This window comes from Mya arenaria, chromosome 17 (assembly GCF_026914265.1).
Source record: "Mya arenaria isolate MELC-2E11 chromosome 17, ASM2691426v1".
Taxonomy (NCBI): domain Eukaryota; kingdom Metazoa; phylum Mollusca; class Bivalvia; order Myida; family Myidae; genus Mya; species Mya arenaria.
The window spans coordinates 20,443,862-20,470,113 of record NC_069138.1 but is presented as its reverse complement, the minus strand read 5'-3'; positions in this window follow the sequence as shown (position 1 = coordinate 20,470,113).

Sequence of the window (26,252 nt, the reverse complement as noted above, 5' to 3'; positions counted from 1 at the left end):
TGTCGCCTTAATCCAGCGGTCCCCATAATGCCTAGATTAATATATATATGGTCACCTTAATATCTGTAGTAGATATATATATATATATATATATATATATATATATATATATATATATATATATATATATATATATATATATATATATATATATATATATATATAAAAGGAGGAGTTCCTAAAAAAACATAAATTCAGTTTATGCTTGCTCGGGTTAAGTAGGATTAAGAATGTGATATGATGAATTCAAGCAAATGTGATCTGAATACGTTATTGGTTTAGGTTTCTATGAATCTGTTTAAAGCTTCAGGGGATGAAAACACGTGTCGAGACTTAATTTCTCTTAAATTAGATTTCAGGAAATATCCCAAGCCTTGCGTAAATTTTAATATGATTATTACACTTAATATTATTCTGTATAATCAAATTGTCCCCTATCATTCAGGATATACTTCTTATAAGACAACATTGAATCTAGAGAACTGAAAATAAAGCAAAACTGTTTGAGATTGGACCTATCCATCTCAAGAAATGGGCATCCCCGCATATATTTATGTTCAGCAGGAATTAATTCGAACTCAAATTTCATGTTTGAAGCCCTTCATTTGCAATGACGCTGATTCCCTACGCTTGTTCAGCAATTGTATTCCTGTTGTACATTTTCAGAATTAACACAATCTTTCTTTGATGTAGCAATTCTACCATGGATGTCTCCATCTGACTTTAACTGAAAGGAATCCTTCTTTATTCGAGCATTTAAGAGATAAAATAACTTCTAATAGGTTGTTTATATGTCTAAAAGCTACTGAAATCTTCTGTTCAGTACTTAGACAAAGTAGTTGAACTGCCATTTAGCAAATGATTTTTTAAGAATTGTATTCATGTAAACGCTTGAACAAAAATACATTATATCGTGATATTTGTTATATGGTTATATACAAATTAAATACTTTGTGATCCCCATACGATTACAAAAGGTGTATTGCCACCACATGAACACCAGGCGTTCAATTTCTATTTCAATGAAATAGCGAAGCAAATGAAATGTTGGATCTAAAGTTGAAAATTAGGTGATAATAATTTAGCAAGAAATCGGTAAATCGATTTAAAATTTATTCGTTGAATCTAACTAATATCCTGTTGAATCCTATGGAAAGTGTCGCACTTCCAACGCATGAAGTGATTTTATTTAGATAATTTCATCATTCAGATCGCATTATTTCATAAATATCTATGTACAGTAAACCCTACACGTTTATCATAGACAAATACCTTGTTGTTTCAGCAACGTCTTATTACAATAAAAGCGGGTTATGCCTCGATGATTGAGGATAGATAGACAGTGTCATTTCTTCGATTTTTCAGAAGTTACGTCAACCTTAGAAACATTTTGTCCTGTATAAGGTTGTGCAGATATCGTACGCCCAGACTCTCTTCATGCGTTAACGATGACATATAAAATAAGGATCGGCCCAAGATCATATTTATGATTTATAATTGTGTAAAACTATTTCCCGTAATTCGGAGTATTTTATCCAACTCCACTTATCCTTTCCCAAGCGAGGTCATGTTTAAGGCATAGATAAGGTTAGGTTTTTATCTCGACCTGTACCTTCTGCTATTAGTCTTTATCGGCAGTAAACACTCTGTTTGGTGAAAAGAATTGATCTCATGACCAGTTATAGTTTTGGGTGCCCGTTCTTCGCTTACACCTATTTATGCAAACATAATAAATGATAAATAGGTTACTGGTGCAATCATTACCAATCTACAGGAAAGAGAGATAAAATGGTATGGCTATTTACTTACATACCTCCCTACCCTATGTTTTAAAGACACTAGCGGGACACATTTCAAAGCGTAACGACAAGGAGCCTGAACTGATTTAATGTGCTAGAGGACACCTTCATGTTCAATAAGATAACATTGCCTAAGCAATTGGATTTTATCCGACTGAGACTATATAACACAACGTAAAGACGTAACTAAGTTGTCCTAAGGGCATATGTTGAACAAACTTGGAAGATGACCTTAGAAGGGTACGCGCAAAATATCTAAGCTCTAGGCCTGGCATAATTGAACAATATTTTTTATGGATTTTAATGTTTTGAATTATTTATAATCATTAATTTACTTTTATCTCGATTGCAATTATGAACTGAACCAGAAATTACTGGAAAAAATTTGAGCAATAACAATTTGAGAATCTTTAGACAAAGTTCAAGAATATTGACCAAGATCTAAGGGAGAGGAAGTTATTTGGCACATAACGTCCACATGGCGGTCAAGATGTACACTTTTAATACAGTGGCTTTGTAAAGATAAACAGGCAGCCGCATAGTTATTGCAACGATCAATGCACTGATACTAAGAGTACAACAGAACAGAATCATTGGGAAATTGATTGTTGTTTTATTTTCTGTCGTTGCCGTTGCAAGAGTAAGTTTAATGAGTAATGAGGTTTACAAAAACAGATGTAGTGCTCTAAGTCCATGTGAAATGTATTACATTTTTAGAGTCATCCGTGGATCGATTTGTCTAACCTTCAAAATAAACACATTTACAAATATCCAAATAAAGCAAAGAGTTTAAGAATTTGTAGAGCTTAATGATACAAAACCAACTGATCAGAGCAAAAAAATATATATAAGGAGGAGTTCCTAAAAACATAAATTCAGTTTACGCTTGCTCGGGTTAAGTAGGATTAAGAATGTGATATGATGAATTCCAGCAAATGTGATCTGAATACGTTAGGTGTCTAGGAATCTGATTAATGCTTCAGAGGATGAAAACACGTGTCGAGACTTAATTTCTCTTATATTAGATTTCCGGAAATATCTCAAGCCTTGCGTAAATTTTAATATGATTATTACACTTAATATTATTCTGAATAATCAAATTGTCGCCTATCATTCAGGATATACTTCTTATAAGACAACATTGAATCTAGGAAACTAAAAATAAAGCAAAACTGTTTGAGATTGGACCTATCCATCTCAAGAAATGGGCATCCCCGCATATATGTATGTTCAGCAGGAATTAATTCGAACTCAAATTTCATGTTTGAAGCCCTTCATTTGCAATGACGCTGATTCCCTACGTTTATTCAGCAATTGTATTCCTGTTGTACATTTCAAGAATTAACACAATCTTTCTTTGGTGTAGCAATTCTACAATAGATGTCTCCATCTGACTTTAACTGAAAGGAATTCTTCTTTATTCGAGCATTTAAGAAATAAAATAACTTCTAATAGTTTGTTTATATGTCTAAAAGCTACTGAAATCTTCTGTTCAGTACTTAGACAAAGTAGTTGAACTGCCATTTAGCAAATGATTTTTTTAAGAATTGTATTCATGTAAACGCTTGAACAAATACATTATATCGTGATATTTGTTATATGGTTATATACAAATTAAATACTTTGTGATCCCCATACGATTACAAAAGGTGTATTGCCACCACATGAACACCAGGCGTTCCATTTCTATTTCAATGAAATAGCGAAGCAAATGAAATGTTGGATCTAAAGTTGAAAATTAGGTGATGCTACTTAGAAATGAGATACCAGAAAAGACAGTTATATATTGAATACGTGTTGTCAATTTTGAAATTACTTCTTACGCATTCCGGACGTTGATATTTTAGCAAGAAATCGGTAAATCGATTATAAATTTATTTGTTGAATCTAACTAATGTCCTATTGAATCCTATGTAAAGTGTCGCACTTCAAACGCATAAAGTGATTTTATTTAAATAATTTCATCATTCAGATCGCATTATTTCATAAATATCTATGTACAGTAAACCCTACACGTTTATCATAGACAAATACCTTATTGTTTCAGCAACGTCTAATTACAATAAAAGCGGGTTATGCCTCGATGATTGAGAATAGATAGACAGTGTCATTTCTCCGATTTATTAGAAGTTACGTCAACCTTAGAAACATTTTGTCCTTTATAAGGTTGTACAGATATCGTACGCCCAGACTCTCTTCATGCGTTAACGATGACATAAAAAATAAGGGTCGGTCCAAGATCATATTTATGATTTATAATTGTGCAAGAATTTATCCTAGACATTCAATGTATAAGAACGTCCATCTATCAGTTTATTTATAAGAAAGGCATCTCAACAAAGAACAATATATTAATATAATTTTTCTACAGTGATCCATATATGTCAGTCAGTATTACGCTTTTTCCTCCTAAACATGCGTTTTACTGTCATATGACTTATGTTATTAAATTTGTTCTGTATAAATAAATTGTTCAAAACGAGAATCTGTCAAAACTCAGTGGGATGGTTACACGTATCTAGACGTAATATCTGCAAAATTGAATCTCGGGAAAATCTCACCCGTACGTTAACAATTATTACATTAACTCAATAGATATCAACGTCAGTATATTGTCAAACTATCAGGATGCGTTGAGAATTTGACATTATAATTTAAAAACACCATTTAATTTTTTGTTCTAAATATATATCTCATAAAAAGAAACACTTTTCAATATTACGCTTTGCGAGTAAAAGTAAGGATCGCACCCCTGTATACTAGAATTATGTTCTCAAGGCATATTTCAGTTTCTGTACTATTAAATAGGACTCGAATTTCATTATTTATTGTAGACTCCATTGACTTTGTTATAACTCCGATTCGATACATGATTGACCGTATTCGGAATTCCATTTCCGGAACCAGGGAACAGTTCCTTTGAAGTAGAAATTTAATCAGTTATGTCACCAGGCGACTTCAACAGAAACAAACAATTGCCTTATACAAGTCTTGTTTTCGCTAACGTGTATTCTGAACTTAACGCTTTTCATTTCAGCTACATTTAATTATAAAATGATGATATGATTATGTGTCATGTATGGTGGAACAGTGTCATCGCTCTGGTTCAATTTGTGGTACGTCAACCAAATAGACAATTTGTCAATCTCATAGTCTCATAAGTATTTTGAGGTTTAAGTGCTATTGACGGTACACTGCATAAGGATTAGTTTATTTAAGACAATGTCCATAATTATGAAAGAATAAATGACAAGCATTTGAGCGTATTAGAACGTTTATGCAACTGTTTATTTACAGAAAAGAGCAGCTCAACAAAGAATACTAGATGTGAATTTATTTACAGGGATCAATATACGTCAGTCGGTATAACGCTTTTTCCTCATAAAAACATCAGACAGTCTTGTGACGTAAGCAAATCTGTAATTTGTTAAGAACGTCTTGGAATCGTTTTTTACTCAAAAGGATGGCCACACGTATCTAGACGTTATATCTGCATAATCAGATTTATGATAATATTTTAGCCTTACGTAAACACTGACATAATCATTTTAACAGATACAAAGGAATATCATCAAATTATCACATCGCGTTTAGAATTCATTGTTTTATTTATAAAAAAACGTCATTAAACGTTTTGATTTGATTATTACTTATATAATTCGGCCTCTTAATATCGTGTTATTTTTAAACGTTATAACGGAGTAAGTATGAATAAAAAAGATGGGTCGATTGTCTTAGATATAGCTTAACTGAGAAATATGCCAACGGCCATGCCTGTTCATGCTAAATGGGAGAAAACCTTCAAAAAGTAGATTGTGAACCACTTATGATTCGTTCCAAAATGAAAGTCGGTTATTTTATTAGTATAATCTTTTTCAGCTTAGGTTGCATTGTACTTCACTTAACTAGAATTATTGAACAACTTGCGAGATGTCAATGCAAAGAATCTTCTCACTAAGTTTTTTAGAAATCACCAAAGCTGTTCCTGTTTAAATATCATTTGAAGCAAAGTGCATTTTAGACAGACCGACCAGAATACTTTTATAATACAGATTCTCGAATAGTAATAGCAATGTAAGGGCACGCAGATCGCTTTAAGTGTATTATCCAAATAGATACACTGAATCTGAGAGTATGTAGGACATACTCCCAGGGAAATTGAAAGTATACGTCTAGACCGTGTTTGTCCATAATCTTATTTCCCTGTCGTTGACGTTGCAAGAGAAAGATTCCAATAAGATTAACCAAAACAAGAATCCCCAAATGAAAAGATAGCAGCTATGTCAGAAAGAGTCTTCGGTCAGAGAGAATACTATATAAAACAGACATACATGTAGAAGCAAGCAGACAAAGACAACAATATGTTTAAACGTTCACTAGTTGTTGCCAAATACGTACTGTAAAGCACCTTTAATTTCAATCTTCAGATACATGTACTCCTTGTTATACTTACCATAGAAAAAAGGAACAGACCACAAGTACGTTTTTTTGTTCTGTACAAATTCTGGCTAATGCACAATCATATGGATATTTAAGCAACCCGTATTAAGAAATCGGTTTTAACTTTTGGAATCTATTTCAGCTCAAGGGGATGGACTTAATTTCTGAAAGAAATGGGTTTCAGAAAATATCTTATCGTTTACGTAAGGACTAATATCACGAGTACAATAACACTTTATTTATGAAACAGAATCGCGCATTTGTAAACAGTTATAGAGTAGTCCTGAAACAGAAGAACATCGGAAGGGAAACAAAAGCTGTTCAAGTTGATTTACAAAAAGGAGTTAAAATGAGTTTGATCTATTCAGTTCAAGGGAATGCACAGCTGCCATGAAACAAATTATGTATCAGGAGTATATCCGTATGCTCACAAAGGGGATCTTAAATATAAAATGAACTGCTTCTTTGTCATGACTCTGATATGATAATTGCATTTCCGGAATCAACACAAACACACATTCAAGTAGCAATTACACCATTACCTTCACTGAAAAGAACAGTTGTATCTAACATTTAACACATTCTAACATAGCACAAGTCAACTGTGAAATAAAAGAGGACAACTGAATCCAGTATAATCACATTAACACGTATGCAATTATAAATTTAAAAATAAAGTCTTATTTATTTGAAAGGAAGACTGTGTGATTTTGTTTGAAATTAAACAGACCAACTGATAACGTCTTGCTGCGGGTCATGTTAAAAAATATTTGGTACCTAACAATTCTTGATAAACATACCTATTTTGTATATATATATATAGTATGTATGTACTGTGCTGTTTGTGGAGTTTTGTGCTGTTCTTCTATGTTTCTTGTTTGTGATTTTGTGTTCTATGTCTTTGGCGTTTGCCCAGTGCCATTAAACCGGGTCTTTGTTTAAACTTTTTGCTACTGAGCTTGTTTCTGTAGCTTTTTGCATAAATATTAAACAAACGTTTTAAGAAAACAATCACACCTTTTTGTCAACATAAGAAAACAGCAATATTACAACAAAGCATTGTACAAACAATAATTATTTTTTAATCGTTTCTAAAAATGACCGAGTAGTCAACTATTGGCTTGCATTAAACTTGTTTGAAAACTAAATTATCTTATTGAAAGAATAATATTTTATTAAAATGAGATATTTCATAACTCAAAATAATGACAAAGAATGAAAATGAAAAAAAAAAACAAAAAAAAAAAAACAAAAAAAAAAAAAACTATGGACTACATTCACTCAGTAATAATACGTATATTACGATAGTCAAAAAAAGCAAACAATGAACACCTAATCAGCTCATTGTCAGAATAGTGGTTATATATAGTAAGGCTGTCAGCTTTATACGTCTTGTAACGAAACAGATTCATAGGTTACACTTTGAAGTATAGCCATGAATATTGATAATGTCCCCAAACATTCTTTGTCCATAATCTTATTTTCCTGTCGCAGACGCTGCATTGGTCAAATAAGGTTGACCAAAAGGCATTTATGGAATCCTCATGTGAAAAGAAAACTGCAGTTTAAGTAGTAGCTGACTTCGCCTATATGCTCACGCGTACGATAGTAATATGAAGTATATAACAAAGTTTGATCTAAATTAGTAATCGGTTTAATACTATGGGACGCTTTTCAGCTCTTTAGAACTGAAACACTCGTCTGGACCTGATTTCTGCAAAATATGATTTAAGGAAATACCTCCACCTTTCGTATATACAATATACGTATACCATTATTACAATATACTTGCAATTTGCATGGCCTTTATGAAATAGTCCTTATAAAGCAATATGTATTCTTTTTACGACATTGGATATAGAACTATGAAAAGTAAAAAGCTGATTTACAAATAAATTAAAAATAATCTAAAATGAAGTATTTAAATCGAATTTTAAACTTAAGTAAAATAAGAACGGCTTTTCTGTTTTAAATTGTTGGCAACATATTTTGTGTTAATTGCAACACATCTGCATAATGTGTCAGAGTGAAATATAACAAATCATTGCAGTCGCAATAAAAAGAGACAATGTGCTATTTTTCCATTCTACAGTTAACGATATATGATACTTTTACGTGTGTCTGTGCTGGAGAACATGCGAACAAATTTTATTCTGGCACTTACTTGAAACAAATGCGAACTTGCTATTCTTCGTTCTGATAGAGACGATGCGATCAATAAATAAGAAATCATCACGATAAGAAAAGAGTATACATTTTGTATATGAGTATTTATTGTTAAAAATTTGTTTCAGATAATCGTTGATAAAGCAAATCGTTGTATAAGATTATAGTCGGGATTACCTTAAGGAGAATGACAAGGCGCTAGTCCATTTAGAGTGTTACACCGATCAAATGATATGAACTTATCTATACTTTAAACTACTGTAATGCAAATATATGATAAAAATGACAAAATATGTTACAGGGAGCATTACACCAATGCTTAATTTACGGAAAAAATAAACATCCGAGAATAAAGGTTCGGAAAGGAAATATAGAGCCCTTCCTAAGAATGAAATTAGCACTCCCGTTCTGGTTGACATTTCCATTGACATTTCCATTGACAGTGTGAGTGCAACACACTTAAAACTGCTAACACAAATATAAATTTGAATGCCAGCGGAACATTGAACTTCAATGTTTACATTGATAAACATCATTGGCTAATGACTACCTTTTATTGCACTTATGTCTGTTTATCGATGTCTGCAATTATGTAATACCGTCATCGTTTCGTATAGGTTTCAATTTATTAACGGAATCTTTATACAGTACTCCGTCGTTTCGTAGACGATCAGATGCATCTCTGATTCACTTTGATAATGCTTGCGGGATAGAAATTACATTGAACGTCATGCGCGATTTGTCTATGGACGTCTCACTGTTATGAAACCAACATCATTATTCAACCAAAATGCAATGTACTGTCGACGTTTTACGTTACTCATCCACCAAAGGCTTGATGAACGCCGGCAACGTATCATTGCCTTGATATATTGAATGCTACTATTGATCAACTTAGGAGACAATGTGCTGAAGAATACGCAGCTTATACCGCATATACTCGTTTTTTTGAATGCTTTGTTAATGTGTACGATTGCATTAAGAGTAAGGATATGTTAATAAACAATAAAAAAACAGGGCTGCTATTAAAAAAACTCTTCGGTGATTTTCTTACTAAACTCAAACTATTTCCCTTATTTTTTGTTAGTATTGTTATGAAATAACTTGAGGAATATTGACCAAACGACAAACATATGCTGCATTATACGTTGCTTATATACAATAGACTAATAGCTATTATGATTTGTATAAGGAAGCGATTGCGTAGGGACGATTAGAAGACAATGCTCATAATTATGTAAGACTATTTACAGTCGTTTGAATGTAAAAAAGTGTTCATGTAAATGTTTATTTGAAAACAAAAACACCAGCAGGACTGATAAAAATACAAAGTCTTTTTAAAAGTTCTTCCCGAACCTAAATTATCTTACGAATTTAAATTCTCATTCGAAGTGTTATAAAATTAGTTTAATTTAGAATTGAAATACTTATTTATTTCCTATTTTATTTGAAATACACCCATTTAAGTTCAATCTTAGTAAGATATAAATGAATATATCGATGTCAGTTGGGTTCTCGCTTTATTCCGGAAAAAAAAGTGTAAGAGAAGCATTTAACCAAATTAATTCTGAATAAGTAATTGGTTTAAAACTTCTGGGATCGTATTGAAACCTCTATGGAATGAAAACACGTGTCTTGATTTAATTTTTCCTTAATTGTGTTTGAGGAATAAACAATAAAGTATAAACTCGTACAATCAGAATGTCTGGCATTTCTGAAACTGTGCGTATGATATTGGTTACACGACTTAATATATTGCTCAAGACATATTACAAAATACAAATATGAAAAGCGATTTAAGATGAGTTTCAACTCATGAAATTTAAGAAATGGCGTACCCCTCATAAAAGTAAACCTGTAAATTTTTATTGTCTAGCAAATGACTAGAACCCGAAGGTCATCCTTAAATATGGCCTAATAGATGTTGGTACAAGGGAGAGAGGGGTACACCGAAACTAGCTTAACCATTAAAGATATCTGCGCTGGCAGTTCTAATGCGGTGATTTGTTAACATATGTATTTTCGTTTTGTATTAACGATGTGTGTCCCTTTGTCACAAATGCATTTAAACAGGGTGCTTGGTCAGATACTGGGGATGTCTTTCTTTCAAGTTGCTTCTTTTGATATTGTCCTGACTATATTTATATGTTGTTGAAATATTTTTTTTTAGACAATTATCATTTGGCCGTTTGTTAGAATTTTGTGAAAGTTAACAACGTTGTAAATATAATCCTTGCTAACCTTAACCCTGCTGCTCGGCGAGTTTGATGCATACAATTCTGATTTGCAGTATTTCTAACAAGATTTGAAGCAACAGTTTCAATTGTACTTTTTATTCCAATAAGTGAGCATACCATAGTATAGTTCATCTTTAAAAGATAACATCGATGGCGTTTAAACTGTTGTTAACTTTGACAATTTTCTAATTGATCCTAGCTTTGTCAACAATGATGAATGCTTCACTGCAAACTTCCCATACCGCCGGATAGCTGTTTCCCTATATTGGTTGTAGTTGAAACGTTGTAAAATGATTTCAAATATGTAACCTCATAAAAAAGTAAATACTACACCTCATTGTAAAATATAACTTTGCTTATCATTCGTTGTAATATTCTGCAAGCGATCACTTTACAATGTTTTTCTTTAATGGTTATAAACCGTGTTACAAGCTTACTTGACACTGAAAATATTTTGTTTAACAGCTTAATTGCCAATATCTGTTTCCATTTGACGTACGAAATTCACGAGTTGCAAAAGGGAACTACTGAAAAGGCTTCATAAAATTTAACATTGGTATATAATTTAGTATTTGCGCATTTGAATTACTTCTTATTTCAACTTCTTTCTGATAAATTAACTGATAATATCAATCCTTAGCACCATTGACAGTAGATCGATGTGTTCTAGTTATAATCCACTAAATCTAGATACGGTAGGTGTACTGTTTAATCATTTGGAAAGTTTCTCTTCGATATGGCTGGAGAATGGATATGTCTCTAGAGCAAGACGTCTCATTACTCCAAACTCAAGCCTATTATATAATCAATATGAACTACAATCTTGGCGTGCACCTTGGAGACAACTATTTACATTGAAGATACATTTAATTATTGTGATTGCGATTTATGGCTCGGTGTGTTTCAGGATAGTGCAATTGGTCAAATTCATTGAACGACACGTCAACTGAGAGTAGACAAGTTGCCCTGCATAAGATACCTGACGAATATCATATTCATTCTTTAGTATTAATTGTGGCTGCTTACAAAGCATTATCCAGGTCAACTGATTTTGATGTTAATCAGATTGTCGAACTATGATTTGTGACCCGGTCAACCAATTATAATGTTAAACAGATTGTTGATCTACGAGCTAGGTCGACTATGCATTGTCGATCTACGATCTACGATTCACGTGTCTACGAGTTACGATGTTCAATCTACGGTCTAGGTCGACCATGCATTGTTGATTTACGATCTATGACCTAGGTGTCTACTAGCCACGATGTTCGATCTACGAGCTAGGTCTACCATGCATTTTTGATATACGATCCACGTGTCTACTAGCTACGGTGTTCGATCTACGAGGTAGGTCGACCATGCATTGTTGATCTACGATCCACGTGTCTACGAGCTACGATGTTCGATCTACGAGGTAGGTCGACCATGCATTGTTGATTTACGATCTACGATCCAGGTGTCTACGAGCTACGATGTTCGATCTACGAGCTAGGTCGATCATGCATTGTCGACCTACGATCCAGGTGTCTACGAGCTACGATGTTTGATCTATGACTTAGGTCGACCATGTATTGTCGATCTACGATCTACGATCCAGGAGTCTACGAGCTTCGATGTTCGATATAAGAGCTAGGTCGACCAATTCATTTATTGTAAGGTCGATGTACGATCTACGAGGTACGCACCAACTTCACACAACTCATTGGTGGACAATGTCAAAATACGTTAAAACGAGTCCGTATGGTGTTATTGATTTGTTTACTTTTATAAATATTCTTTTTTATAATAAGAAAAAACATAATAATATAACACTTTTTTACATGAAATAAAACGATATTTTGATCTTTTGGTTACATTTAAGAAATAAATATATGGATTAAATATGATTTGGGGAATAAGGATAGTTCGGATTTCATAGATATTTTATGAAGGGAAAGTACTACGACAAAAGCTTGCATCAATCAGAACGGTGGCTGACCTTATAACAGCCGTATTCCTCATATTTGAGAGCTTAATGAGCATATTGTTGTGTTTTATTTCTCCATTGGTATTATTGTCCAAATGAAAATGCTATTTGTTAAGTGTATGATTTTTTTATAAGTTCTGTGAGTTTAAACCATTTATAAACTTCTGAATGCGCACCCCCAAATTAAACTATTTCAGAAGTTCATGTTTGATTCAGTTTTGAGAAACAATTTTTTATAAGTAAAACATATATTCTTCGCAACATCTTTCAATGAAACAAGGGGGCGAGAAAATTTTACGAAAACCAATTATTTAGCCGAATATAGCTCAAAGGGCATTTTAATTTGTTTCGATGTCTTTCGTTATCAAATACCGCCATCATTTTCGTGTAGGTGTTAAATATGTTGGCAAGTTCCTTCACAAGCTTGATCTGACGTTAATATGTTTGCGTTGGAGTCGGCATATCTGTCTTTATTCAATTTATAAAATGTTTCTAACTCGGTAAATCGTTTTGTAGGAGATCAGATAAATCTCTGATAGTTTCACTTTGTTATTGCTTGCGGGATATAAATTACTTCGAAACCCATGCTCGATTTGTGTTTAGACGTCTGACTGTTTAAAAATCAACCCTTTTATTCAATCAATATGCAATAGGCTGAGGAAGCTGTACTTTCCACCTACATTAAAAGCGATTTATGACTCGTATTTTTCATTGAATTATCCAAGTACGGAGGATTGTCATAACCCTGATTTATTAAATGATTATATTGATCAACCTAGGAGACAATGTAATTCATTATAAGCTACTTATACCTCATAGACTCGTACTTCTTTTGGTTTGTAAATGCTAGTGATCTTATTACGAGTTGTTTGAAGACAGTGCTCATAATAATTTGAGACTATATTTCAGACGGTTAAATGTAAAAGGGTGTTTATATCCCTTTTTATTTACAAACAAGAGCAGGGCTGATATAAATACAGTCTTAAATGATTTCCTAACCAAATTTATTTTCAAATATTTATGGTGTTTTTTGAAGAATTATATAATCAGATGAATATAGTCAGTTTCTTACTGACTCCATTTGAAATACACCTATTTATGTTAAAGTAAGGAAGCTGCTCTTTATTAATTATGTTTTCTACAAATCGTTCTCTGTCAGTAGGTTATATAAGAACGCGTAAGACAGTCATATGATGTAAGCACATTTTTACTAAATAAGTAATTGCTTTAAACGCAAGACGCGTCTAGACTTATTTACTTCCATAATTGGATATCAGGAATCAAATCGGCCGCACGAAAATGCTAACATCAGTAATTCAATGAATACAAGCTTGCATGATCTGAATGTCTCACGTTTGGCAAGCTGTCTTTATATTTGTGTTAACAGTTAATATAATTCTGTCTACGATATAGTGCTACGATTACGAAAAGCGAGTTCAGATGAGTTTCGACTCATGCAGTTTTAGAAATGGCGTACTGTTTTAAAAATATTACTGATATTAACTATAATAACTAATAGGTAATACCTGGGACACGAAACTCATCCTTAAATATGGCCCAGTAAATGTTGGTAAAAGGGGAGGTTTGGCAAATAGAAACTAGTTTAACTTCACAAGATATTTGCGCTGACAGTTACAATGCGGTGATCCAAACATTCGTTAATAATATGTCTGGTCTTACCGTGGTGAGTCTACGTGTTGTGTTTTTTCCCCAAAAGAATGTTTGGCATCAGCCGAATGCCTTTAAACAAGCTACTGGGATTGTCCTTGTAGTGTCCATTGTATTATAACAGTACTCATTGCCAGGATTCAATAGTTTGTTTTAAAACTTCGCTAAAGTAAACGTATCAAAGATTCGATTATCATATATCAATCTTGGTTATTATTTAGTTTGACTTGAAATGTACAAGTTATCACAATAATGTTTTACAATAACCGTATTAAAAATACAAAGGTAGTAACACAATTCATAAAAGTTAATTAGGAATCCTGTAGAAACTCTATAAATATACGAAGTACGGAAAAAGAAGTTGCGACTTGTTAGAGATTTCGGCTTATTATTCAGAATTTCATTAAAATTAACAACGCTGCCAAAACAATCGGCCCCTTAGTCAGCAATGATAAGTACTCCTCTGGCAACCACCATAGCATCAACTTCTGTATTCTTTTAAGGTTTAAAAGAGTATTCAACAATCTCAAATATTACACTTCAATTCGTTGTCCCCAATCTTAAAATATTCCTCGGTGAAATATATTGCAATCATACACTGAAACAAACGACCATTTTTATAATCTGTGTTATGCAGCACATTTAACGTTCCCCGTGCCACATAAACAAAATGAAACAATGTAACATGATATTGTACTTGTATATTTGTATTACGTTTTGTTTCAACTGCATTAACTGATGATATCAATATTTGGCGCCAATGACAGTAGAAGTTCAATGTTTTCTGATTTTAAATTATTTAGTATTTTTTGGTAAAGTTCTGTACTGTAAAATCATTTCTAAAGTTAACAGTAGTACTTCTGGAGAATGGATTTGATTGCAGACCTAAAGATATTATTACTGACGCCTTTTGTTTAATGAATATGCACTACAATCTTTACGTGCATCTTTGAGACAACTATTTACATTGCAGCTTTATTCGATTGTTGTGATTGCAACCCAGGAGACAGGCTGACCTGAATAAGATACTTTTTATACATACATCATATATATTATTATAATTATTTGTGGCTGCTTTCGAAGCATAAAGCATTAGGAAAATGTGTAAGCAATGTCTGTTTGTTGGAACAGTTATTGGTGTAGAAATGCTCTTGCAAGTAGTTGTTTATGAAGAGTTCTCCTGAGAGGACTTAAAAGAGGCAGGGTTATTTAGCAAAATAATAAAAATTAATATACCCTTCTTGAAATGTTCAATGTCATGAATTGTTCAATACGATGTGTGTATGTATTTTTCCTTATTCATGTATCAAAATGATAAATGTATTGATCAAATAATTATGATTTTGGGAATAAGGACAGGGGAGGGTACTACTGCCAAAGCTAACGATAACCAGACAAGTGACTTGTCCTATTGCAACAGCTGTCCTTAAATAAAATTATGTCCTATGGAAGCTATGCATCTGCCTTAAACAAGTCGTATTAACAGCCTTATAATTTTTATGATTTTACTAACGAGGTTGTAGATACCTATAATTGTATTAAAATAAGACTAAATTGCACACATTATCGTTCACAGCGGTTTTGCACAATAATATATATTTCAATTGTTTTGCAAATATTATGAAAATAGTTTGATTTAGGAGAATGGTTTGTAACTCATTAGGACATAAAGTTTAGATGAGTGAAAATAAACACATTGTTGGCAATTAAATAAGCATTTCTTTTTTTATTGTTTCCATCGGTTTTATGATCAACCAGTTTTTGACTGAGCTATTTCTTAAGTCTATGATTTTCTGAGTTCCGTGACTTTAGACCGATAATGAACTCTAATGTGCGCCCTAAAGATAAACTGTTTCAAATGTTCATGCTTTATTTAGTTTTGAGAAAGAATGTTTTTAAGTGTAAAACATACATACTTGCAACATGTTTAAAAGTGCTTAGAATTTTTTCTTCCGATTTGACTCAAAAAGCATTTTAATTGTTTTCGTAAATGTATGTTGACAACATAGTTACGTGTTTCTCAAAATGCTTCAGATTTCGAATAGCCCTGATTCAAACGCAAAGAATAAACAAACACAATACTTCTTTTCAACATATCGGCATACCGTTACGTTTACACAAGTATATTATAAAGCGAAATAGAGTACCATTCCTCAATATCAAAAGAAGTGCTTTGGTAAGAGGCAACAGTTAGCGAGTGTGGTAAAATTAAACTTTGATAATTTTTGTCGGCAAATATTAAACTTCTTGAACGGTTGTCTGCTGCTGTCGGTTTTATTTTTTTCACCTTTTGAATTGTCTGTGGCCACGGAACAAAAACCAGACATGCGTGCTTTGACATTATTTGCAATTAATTTGGTGATTTGGTTAAAAGGTAAAGCAAACTTGATTTTGTGTGAATGATTTTTCACGCTATATTCTATTTCGTTCCTTTTAACACAGCCACTGCATGTATCTATTTTCAGAGTTTTTGTAATATTACAGTCTGATGAATGTTGAAAATGTGACTTATTCAAATTGATTGCAGCTTAAGGTGACGTTTCTTGTCGAGTGCAGATAACACACAATTATTTGACGAAACGAACTTAACTGATGTCTGTCGCCTTAAGATAATTCTTAACTTGAATATCAACTCATTTCAGCACCAAACCGCAAAGCACGATTATCTGCTCGTATGTTTTACTTTTGAGCGCGTTTTCTCTTGGATTATGTTGATATATAAATAGCAGATGCCATAGAGGGTGATGGCATATAATGTGAACCCGAGAACGTTAATGTCATCCGATGCGTTAATGTGTCGTGGGTTTATTACATCAACTATTGTTTACACTGGTTCATCTGCAATTGTGTAATATAATTATATACTTAACAATTATATTAATAATGGTGATTGCGATATATGGCTCGATATATTTCAGTGCAATTTGTCAGATTTTTTTGGTGATTCGTCACCTGACAAGTTAACATGAATAAGATATTTTACTTATATCATATACATATTTAAGGAAGGCATAATGACGCCATGTCAACAATTTCCGTTTCTTAGAAACAGTATTCCTATCCGACTAAATACGACTTGGCTATCGGTGTCTCAATGTACGAACTCAGTAGTATACCCTATTATGGCCCTTTAACTTTCTTCCAAACACAAAGAGTATAAACATACATTACTCAACATCAACATATTTGGCATTCCGTTACCTTTACACATCTATTTAATAGGTGTAATCGAGTACTAGGCCCAAATATGACAAGAAAGAGTAAGGTTGCAGCATGATAATAATGACATATTCGCTCAGAAATCATCTAACCAATGTCTTCAAATCAAAAAACTATACATTCCAGAATGAATGTCTGTCATAAACACAAAGTCCATCCAAAGTTTGAAAATAGCCCTTCCGTTCTTTTTGAGATTATTGATTGTTTACGTCAGTACTTCTTTTGTACATAATCTAAGTCAACCAGATATTTATGGAGGATTCTAATAGAAAGCAAACAACACTGCATTGTCAGAATACATATTCCATAACTAAACTTAATACGACAGATACATGTAGAAACGTTTGTGAAATATGAACACCTTAGGCTATCTTGATTAGTGACTAGGTCTTCATAACATGATGCATATTTTCGAAACATATGTTAAATAAAGTATATTTTGCAATGAATATTTAATTAAATCTGCACATATGTACCTTTTGCAAAAACTTAACCAAACCAAACAACATTGGACACTTTATTAGAAAAGCAAAGAAAAATTGACATTATGATTTTGTTTTTCATACAATAATGGGTGTTAACCGATTTCGCGATGCTCGAGATTAGCTAGTGAGAGACAATCACATGATGTTTGTAACCAAATTTGGTCTTAGTATGTAATTGGTTTATACTACTCGGACCCCGTTCACAGCACTAGAGGGTGAAAATACGTGTCAAGACTAAATTTCTGAAAAAAATAGATTTCTGCAAATATCTCCGCCGTACGTATATACTAATATAATTATTACAGTAAATAATAAATGTGTATCACAAAAATGTCGCATACCCTTTGTGGACAAATCCTTTTACAGCAAAAAAATTAAATCGCTTTTGGGTATAGAATCAGGAAACAGCAGCTGATAGAGCTTATCAACGAACTTAGGTATAAAGATAGTTTTGATCTATACATTTTAAGAAAATGCTCTCAACTATATAAAAGTACATATGCTTCTTTTGAAGTAGCAAATGTACCATAAATTTCACCAACAACGTTTAACTGGCTTTGCTTGTCAAATCATTTAACAGATTATAAAGCTGTACTCAGGAGAATATAACTGTGCAACTACGGATGACGTCGCAATGAGACGAGACAAAAATAATAATATTAAAGGTAACAGGGGATTACACTTTTGCAGGTGTTTGTGCTAAATCCAGAAGAACGCACGAGCAAAATCATTTTTCTATTGTTTGTTATAACTGCAAACATACAGCATTAATGCATGAAATGATGAATTCAATTAATGATTATTTATCACGATTGAAATTAAGTAAAAAGCAGGTGAGAATTAATGGTTAAGGAATTTATACTGAAAAAATCATACTGTTGAAAAAATTACGATACATGAAAAAACTTTCACCATGACCTAAACGACGACGAGCTTATCAAATCAGAGCGCAATACCGATCAAATAGTATGAAAGTTCTCAACAGAAGATATTGGCAACATATCTGCACAGGAATTATATCATCAATGTCTAAGTTTTTAAAACATTCATTCAAGAATAAAGGCTATTTCGAAGCACAGTGGTCGTCCTAAGGAAAACGTTAGCACTCCCGTTCCAATTGACATTCTTATTCATAGCAATGGTGAGTGAAGTTCACACTTAAATTCCCTTACACAAATACGAATATGAATGCAAGCGGAAGATTGGACTTGAATGTTTAAATTGTTTTTGAAAGTTATTGATCATATGACAATGATTTTCTTTTATTTCGCTTATGTCAGTATATTGATGATTTCAATTATCATTTCATTTAGGTGTTAATATGAATATCATTCTTTTCAATTTGAACTTTTAAACGGTATTGCGCTTCGTAGGCGGTCAGTTTAATCTCTGAGTTTCACTTGGATAATGCTTGCTGGATAGAAATTACATTTAACGCCATGCGCGACTTGTCTAAGGACGTCACACTGTTATTTAATCAACCCTTTTATTCAATCAATACGCAATAAAATGTAGACGTTTTACCTCCACCTACACCAAAGGCGGTTTACGGCCCGATGTTCGACGGAAAAGTGTTATTCTACTGATTTATTGAATGCTACTATTGATCAACTGAGAGACAATGTGCTGCATTATACGCTGCTTGTACCGCATAGACTCGTTTTTGAATGCTTAGTTAATGTGTACGATTTCATTAAGAGTAGAGATATGTTAATAAGCAAGACAAAAGCAGGACTGCTTTTCAAAACCTCTTAAGTGATTTTCTTACCAAACTAAAACTATTTTCCAAGTTTGTTTTTCGATAAGTATTGTTATGACATCACTTGAAGAAGGGTTTTAAAATACCTTTTTACTGACTTTATCTTAAATGCGTCATATGTTGAAAGTAAGGGGAAAAAAGGCGCTGCTCTTTACATATTTTTTTCTTCAGAGCCATCGATGTCTGTCGATTTAACGCTTTGTGCGGATGAGCAAGTGTAAGATAGCTATATGATGAATGTAAGCAAATTTGTTCTAAATAAGTTATTGGTTTAAACCTTCCGGGAATTTATTGAAACCTCAATTGGATGACAACAGGTGTCTACACCTAGTTTCTCCGAAATTGGTTTTCAGGACATCTGCCTTACGAAAATAGCAATAACATTAGATCAATAAATATAAACTGGTATGATCTGAATTTCTCGAGTTTTGGGCGCTGTCCTTATAATAACGATACAAACATAAAATATTTTGTAGTATAGAACTACGATTACGAAAAGCGAGTTCATGCATTCCAGAAAATTGCAAGCCCCGCATAATGATAATCGTTTTCGTCATAATGATTTACATTTCCTTGCTAATAACGAAGACTCATCCTAAATTAGAGCTTTAAAACAGTGGTGCAAGGGTGAGGTTTTGTTTACAGAAACTATTCTTTAAAACAGCGATAGCATGTTTCGTTGACAAATTCAAGACGGTGACCCCAACATTTTGATACATGTCCGGTATTTCCGTAATGTGTGTCCATTGCTTTTAAACAATGTCCTAATGTCAATCTACTGGATGTGTCTGTATCCTTGTAATTTACGTTGTGCTATAACCAAGAGCTTCTTTTGAGTTTATCGTGGCGTGCTTAAATTATTTGCCCAACCGAACGTTAGAAAATATCGAATATCATTTACAATTCTTGCTTTCCATTTAGTTCGTTTGAATGTACGAGTACTCATTTTCTGTTTTGCGTTAGATACTCTTTTTGATACCAAATATGGGAATTTGTCAGGTTGTTGTTTTAGTTAACAAGTTATTAATTAACGTCATCGTCGTTAACTTTAGCATATATGCTGCTCTGTAAGTTTTATTGATGAACTTGTGGTACGCAGAATTTCTAATAAGACTAACGGTTTCATTCATACATTTTATATTGAAATATATGAGCACATCACAAACGAGTTCATCCTTAAATGTTTACAATGACACCGTAAAAAAACTTGTTAACTGACACAATAACAATCAGCACTTTGTCTGCAATGATGAGTACTAAACTGCCAACTCCCAGGTATATAACGATTTAAATATTTAACCTCGTAAAAAGCAAAAATAAACACTTCACTCTACGTATGGTTAAATATAACACCGGTAATTACTCGTTCAAATATTGTACAATCGTAATAAACATCTATTCCCATATCGGTAAACCGTGATTCAAGCCTACTTGACAATGGGTCTTTGCAAGAAATAAATAAATGTTTAAAATATTAATTGCCAAATAACTGATTTCATGTTAAAGATAATCGCGATTGCAAAGAGGGACTGCTGAAAAGGCTGGCGTTTACAAAGTTGACACCTTCAAATTTTACAATTGAACATCGTTTTGAAGTTGCATAGTTGAACTACTTCTTATTTCAACTTCTTGCTTCTAAATGAACTGAGAATATCAATCCTTTGCAATCCTTTGTGCCATTTTCAGATCGATATTTTCTGTCACTTAATCTTAAGGCGGTAGGTGTACTGTTAAACTATTTGGAACGTTTTACTTTGATATGCTTGTAAGTGTGGATATGAATCTGAATCTAGACATCTTAACACTCGACATTTAAGCCTTTTATTTGATCAATATGCACTACAATCTTGACGTGCATCCTGGAGACAACTATTTACATTGGAGCTACACTTAATTATTGTGATTGCGATTTATGGTTTAATGTGTTTCAGGATAGTGCAATTGGTTAGATTTATTGGGTTACACGTGAACCGAGTAGACAAGTTGTCCTGGATTAGATACAACACGTATATCATATTCATACTTTAGTATTGTTTGTGGGTTACGAGGCAGAAGGCTTCATGACGCAATGTAAACGAAGTCCCTTCCTTAGAACATAGGCCGGTTATGTGTATAGGAATGCATGTGCAATGAAGTTTCTTGTGACAGAGAGGATTTAACGGGATAAAAGGCAACAATAATCAATAAATAAATAACGCTTCTTGAAATTATTTTATAGATATTATAGAGATATAGAAAGTACATTTCTATCCGCCTTTAAATTTCGATGTCTATGTTATAACGTCCATGTGCCCGTGGTCGTTTTAAATGCTCCCGATAGGATCGATTACCATTTGTCCCAGATATATACTGTTTTGGTTATTGTGACAATGTCATATCGTCTACGATATTTAAACTTATTTACAACATTCGTACTGGTACGAATGACGTTAGTGGACACAATGTCTCAATACCTTTATACGAGAATCTATAGTGTTATAGATGTCTTTGCTTTTACAAATATACTGCTTTAAAAAATAAATAACACCATAATACAAAACTTTTTCACATGATATATTACGATATTTGTATCTGTTTGGCAGTATGTATGTATCGAATGAATGAATGTAGGATCAAATATGATTTTGAGAATAAGGATATTATGGTTTTCATAACTATTTTCATAAGGGGAAAGTACTACTGCGAAAGCTAAAATCAACCAGAACGGTGACTGGCCCTGTTAAAGAAGGATTCCTTATATGTCAAACTGTTCTGTATCTGCTTTTAAAAATCGTATTTAACAGCCCTATAAAATTCATTTTTTACATACGAGAATATAGATACCTATAAATGGATTTGAATTAGACTGCAATGCACCTATTATCATTGAATGCGGTTTTTGGCAATAAAATAATATTCTTCAAATGTTATGCAAACAGTAGAATGAATAATGTCTGCGTAAGTGTTTACATAACTTATGACATAAAGTTTAGAAGTTCTTTTCAAATAAACAAGTTTTTTTGGCAAACGAATAAGCAATATTGTGTTTTATGTTTATGTTTAGGTCACTCCTATCGATCTAATTACCGTACTAAGTTTGACTGAACTATTTGTTAATTTATGCCTTTTTAACTTTAATGACTTTAAATGGGACTGTATATTGTCCATTATTATAATTGTATATTTAAATAAATATTCTTCTTCATAATAATTTATAACATACAGATATAACACCGTTGCATATGATATGATACGATATTTTGATCTTCTATGCCGTATGTATGTATCAGATGAATAAAGGTATAGATCAAAAATGATTTCCCGAATAAGGATATTTTGAATTGCACAACTATTTTCATAAAGGGTACTGCGAGAGCGAACTTCAACCAGACCGGTGACTGGCCCTATTAAAGCAAAAAAGCTTAAATGTCAAACTGTTCTGTGGAAGCTAGTTATCTGCTTTAAAAATCGTATTAACAGTCTTATTATAATCATAACTTACGAAGTTACAGATACCCATAAGTGTATTTGAATTAGACTGCAATGCATCAATTACCATACAACGCAGTTTTAGAGCATTTAAAGATAATGTTTAAAATGTTTCGCAAATCGGATGAATAATTTCTGTCTGATCTACGAGTCTGTACATCTATAATGACATTAAGTCGACATGCTCTTCATGAATAAACAAGTTGGCAGCTGAATGAACAATGGTTTACTGCATAATCGTGTTGGCGTCACTTCCATCGCTCTAATGGCCAAACACAATTTTACTGAACTATTTGATTAGTCTGCGCATTCTTAAGTGTTATGACTTAAAAGTTAAAACCAAGAATGAACCAGCAGATAATTGATTGTCGACTGGTGTGAAAATTTAACTGCTCTCCAAGTGCTGTCTGGTGATCCTGAATGTTCAGGTAAATCTTGTAAATAACTCCTTTGTTTGTTTAAGGGCCTTACACAGTGCAAAAATCGGATGTACACAAAAACAAATGTTCATAAATTCATGTTTCATTTAAATTTGTGGAAATGATTGTCAATGTAAAACATACATTATTTTACAATATGTTTTGAAGTTAAGCAGATCTTACTTAATTCGAGATGTTTTTAGATTTAACCTAATCAATGATTTCATTTTGATTTCGTTTTTGCCTGGCAATATAGAAAACTATTGTCAAAATGCTCCAGACTTTAGACTTCATATTTCAGACGTTTATGTTATAATTTAGGATGGCCAATGAAAGCCCAGGATGTCATTCGCAAGCAGGAAGAGTAGAGGCCAATAAATACACTAATGTTTAATAACATCAACGCCATTCCGTAAACATCACACAAGTATATCATAAACTAAAAGAGTACCAGGCCCCAATATAACTAAGGTACTTAGGTAGCAGGCAATAGTTACAGTGTAGTAGATTCGAAGTAGGATGAAAATATAATAAATATAATACATGAAGATTATATTGACCAAATGAAGACATTTCTCTCATAAACAAACCATTGAGAACACAACCGGATTGTTTTAATACTAAAACTCACGCAAAAAAGTAGCCATAAAAGTTATATAATGCTAGCAGACAATAGGTAGATTCGAAGCGGGATCTCATGTTTTCATGTTTTTATCTAAAAGACACTGGAGATTCATTGGGTATTTGTTGGGTCTCTAAAAATGTCATTATGCTTATCCTTCAATTGAAATCACCACCTTTCTATAACATTTTGAATAGTTTTGACTGGTTTTATTAAAAAAAATATATGATAGATACAGCAGATACAATTATTTTTGTTTCTTATCTCATAAAAGCCAAATAAGAAAGCACCATTACAAATAAGCGTGCTTCAGGGTCACGTCAGGTTATAATAACAAATCCTGCAGGCGATGGGACACTTGCGGTCGGTAATCATTTCTGAAACATAATGGGCTAATCTTAGAGTGAATATCAATATGTTATTTTCCTACCAGAGCCTCCATTATCTTGACCCTCATTAATCGGATAAATATAACGATCTAAAAATAGTTATATTCTGCTAAAAATAAAACGCCGGGATACATAATTACAGCGCGGAAAAAGCCGAACAAGCATAAACTCATACTCGGACTGCAACACAACCAATCTATTTTTATGGTTTCGACGTCATTCCGCTAAAATTAGAGCGCATTGAGACAAAAAAAATGGGTTAAAACGACATGAATAGAAGTAGTTCTTTGGAGTTCGTGGTCTTAAGACTATCTGCGCGCAGATAGTCTAAAAATGCAAGAATTATACTCGAGATTTATATTTAAGTTCAAAAACTGATGTTTTATGCGTTTTTCTTAAACGGTTAGTAACGGTTTAAACCATATAACATTATTTTTCGAACAGAATTATGAAAATCTACGAATCTACGAATCTGTATTTTTGTCAGCAATCCTATATCATTGGTTTTCAGATATTACGAAAAAGTTTGCTATTTCCAGGACAAAAAAATAAAAAGTTGTTAAAATGGCCAGTCTGTGAGAGTGCAGCTTTAAGAGCATGGTATGATTCAAATACTGTCTGTTTTTACTCTTTTCAAAGGCTTATGTTTCTGATAAAATGGGTTGATAAAGGCATTTTGTCAATATTTCAAAAAAACATATTGTAGAGCAATAAATGTACATGAGTAATTGCTAGAAATCAATCATCGTCGGAAACTCCCCGATACACACTGCGCTATGCTTCGTTGTGTATGAAGTGTAACGAAAAAAAGTACCGTGGTTGCCGACGATGCCCAAAACCTATCCGTCCGCGGACTTTAAACATAGAAACGATTTGGTATGGCCTTATATCAAAACGGTCAGACTGTTCCACGGTATGTATGAAGTGTAACGGAAGAAAGTACCGTGGTTGCCGACGATGGAAATCAATGAGTCGTTCTCAATTACTTTTGTCTTTAATTTTATTTTTATTTTGTATCTTGGAAGTCGTTATAAATCTACATTTTCAAAAAAGGTTTTCATTTACAATTGATGTGAAGATTTAAAATGACTTGAGATTGATGCGTTTTTGAAACATTGTAACCATGGGTATCCGGCGTTGAATTGTCAATCATGTTAATAAGGGACCAATTCAATAATGCTTATAGAAATTGATATTGATTTCACTTTGTTTGCTTTCTTAAAGATATAGAAAATATGATGATTAAACAGAGCAATTTTATGAACTGCGATAATAACGTGATTATTTCTCCTTTTGCTTTCATAGAATAATTATGTTTGACAAATATGTAATCAATCGATACATGATTTAAAGGCACATACTCTATTTTGACCTGCGTATTTGGTTTAACAAACGAATTCAGAAATAAATTACAAGATGCATGATTCCTTTTAAACACTTTTTGTTATCCTCTTGTCTTACGGCCAAACATGTCGACAAAGTGTAGAACTTTGCTAAAAAGCATGTTTAAGCGGCCTTCAAACAAACTTAAACCTAATATACCAATAGATGAACATTTTATTTTGGCTCGAATGTTTTTGAATGCATCAAAGCATACACATTGTGTGCATGTGTT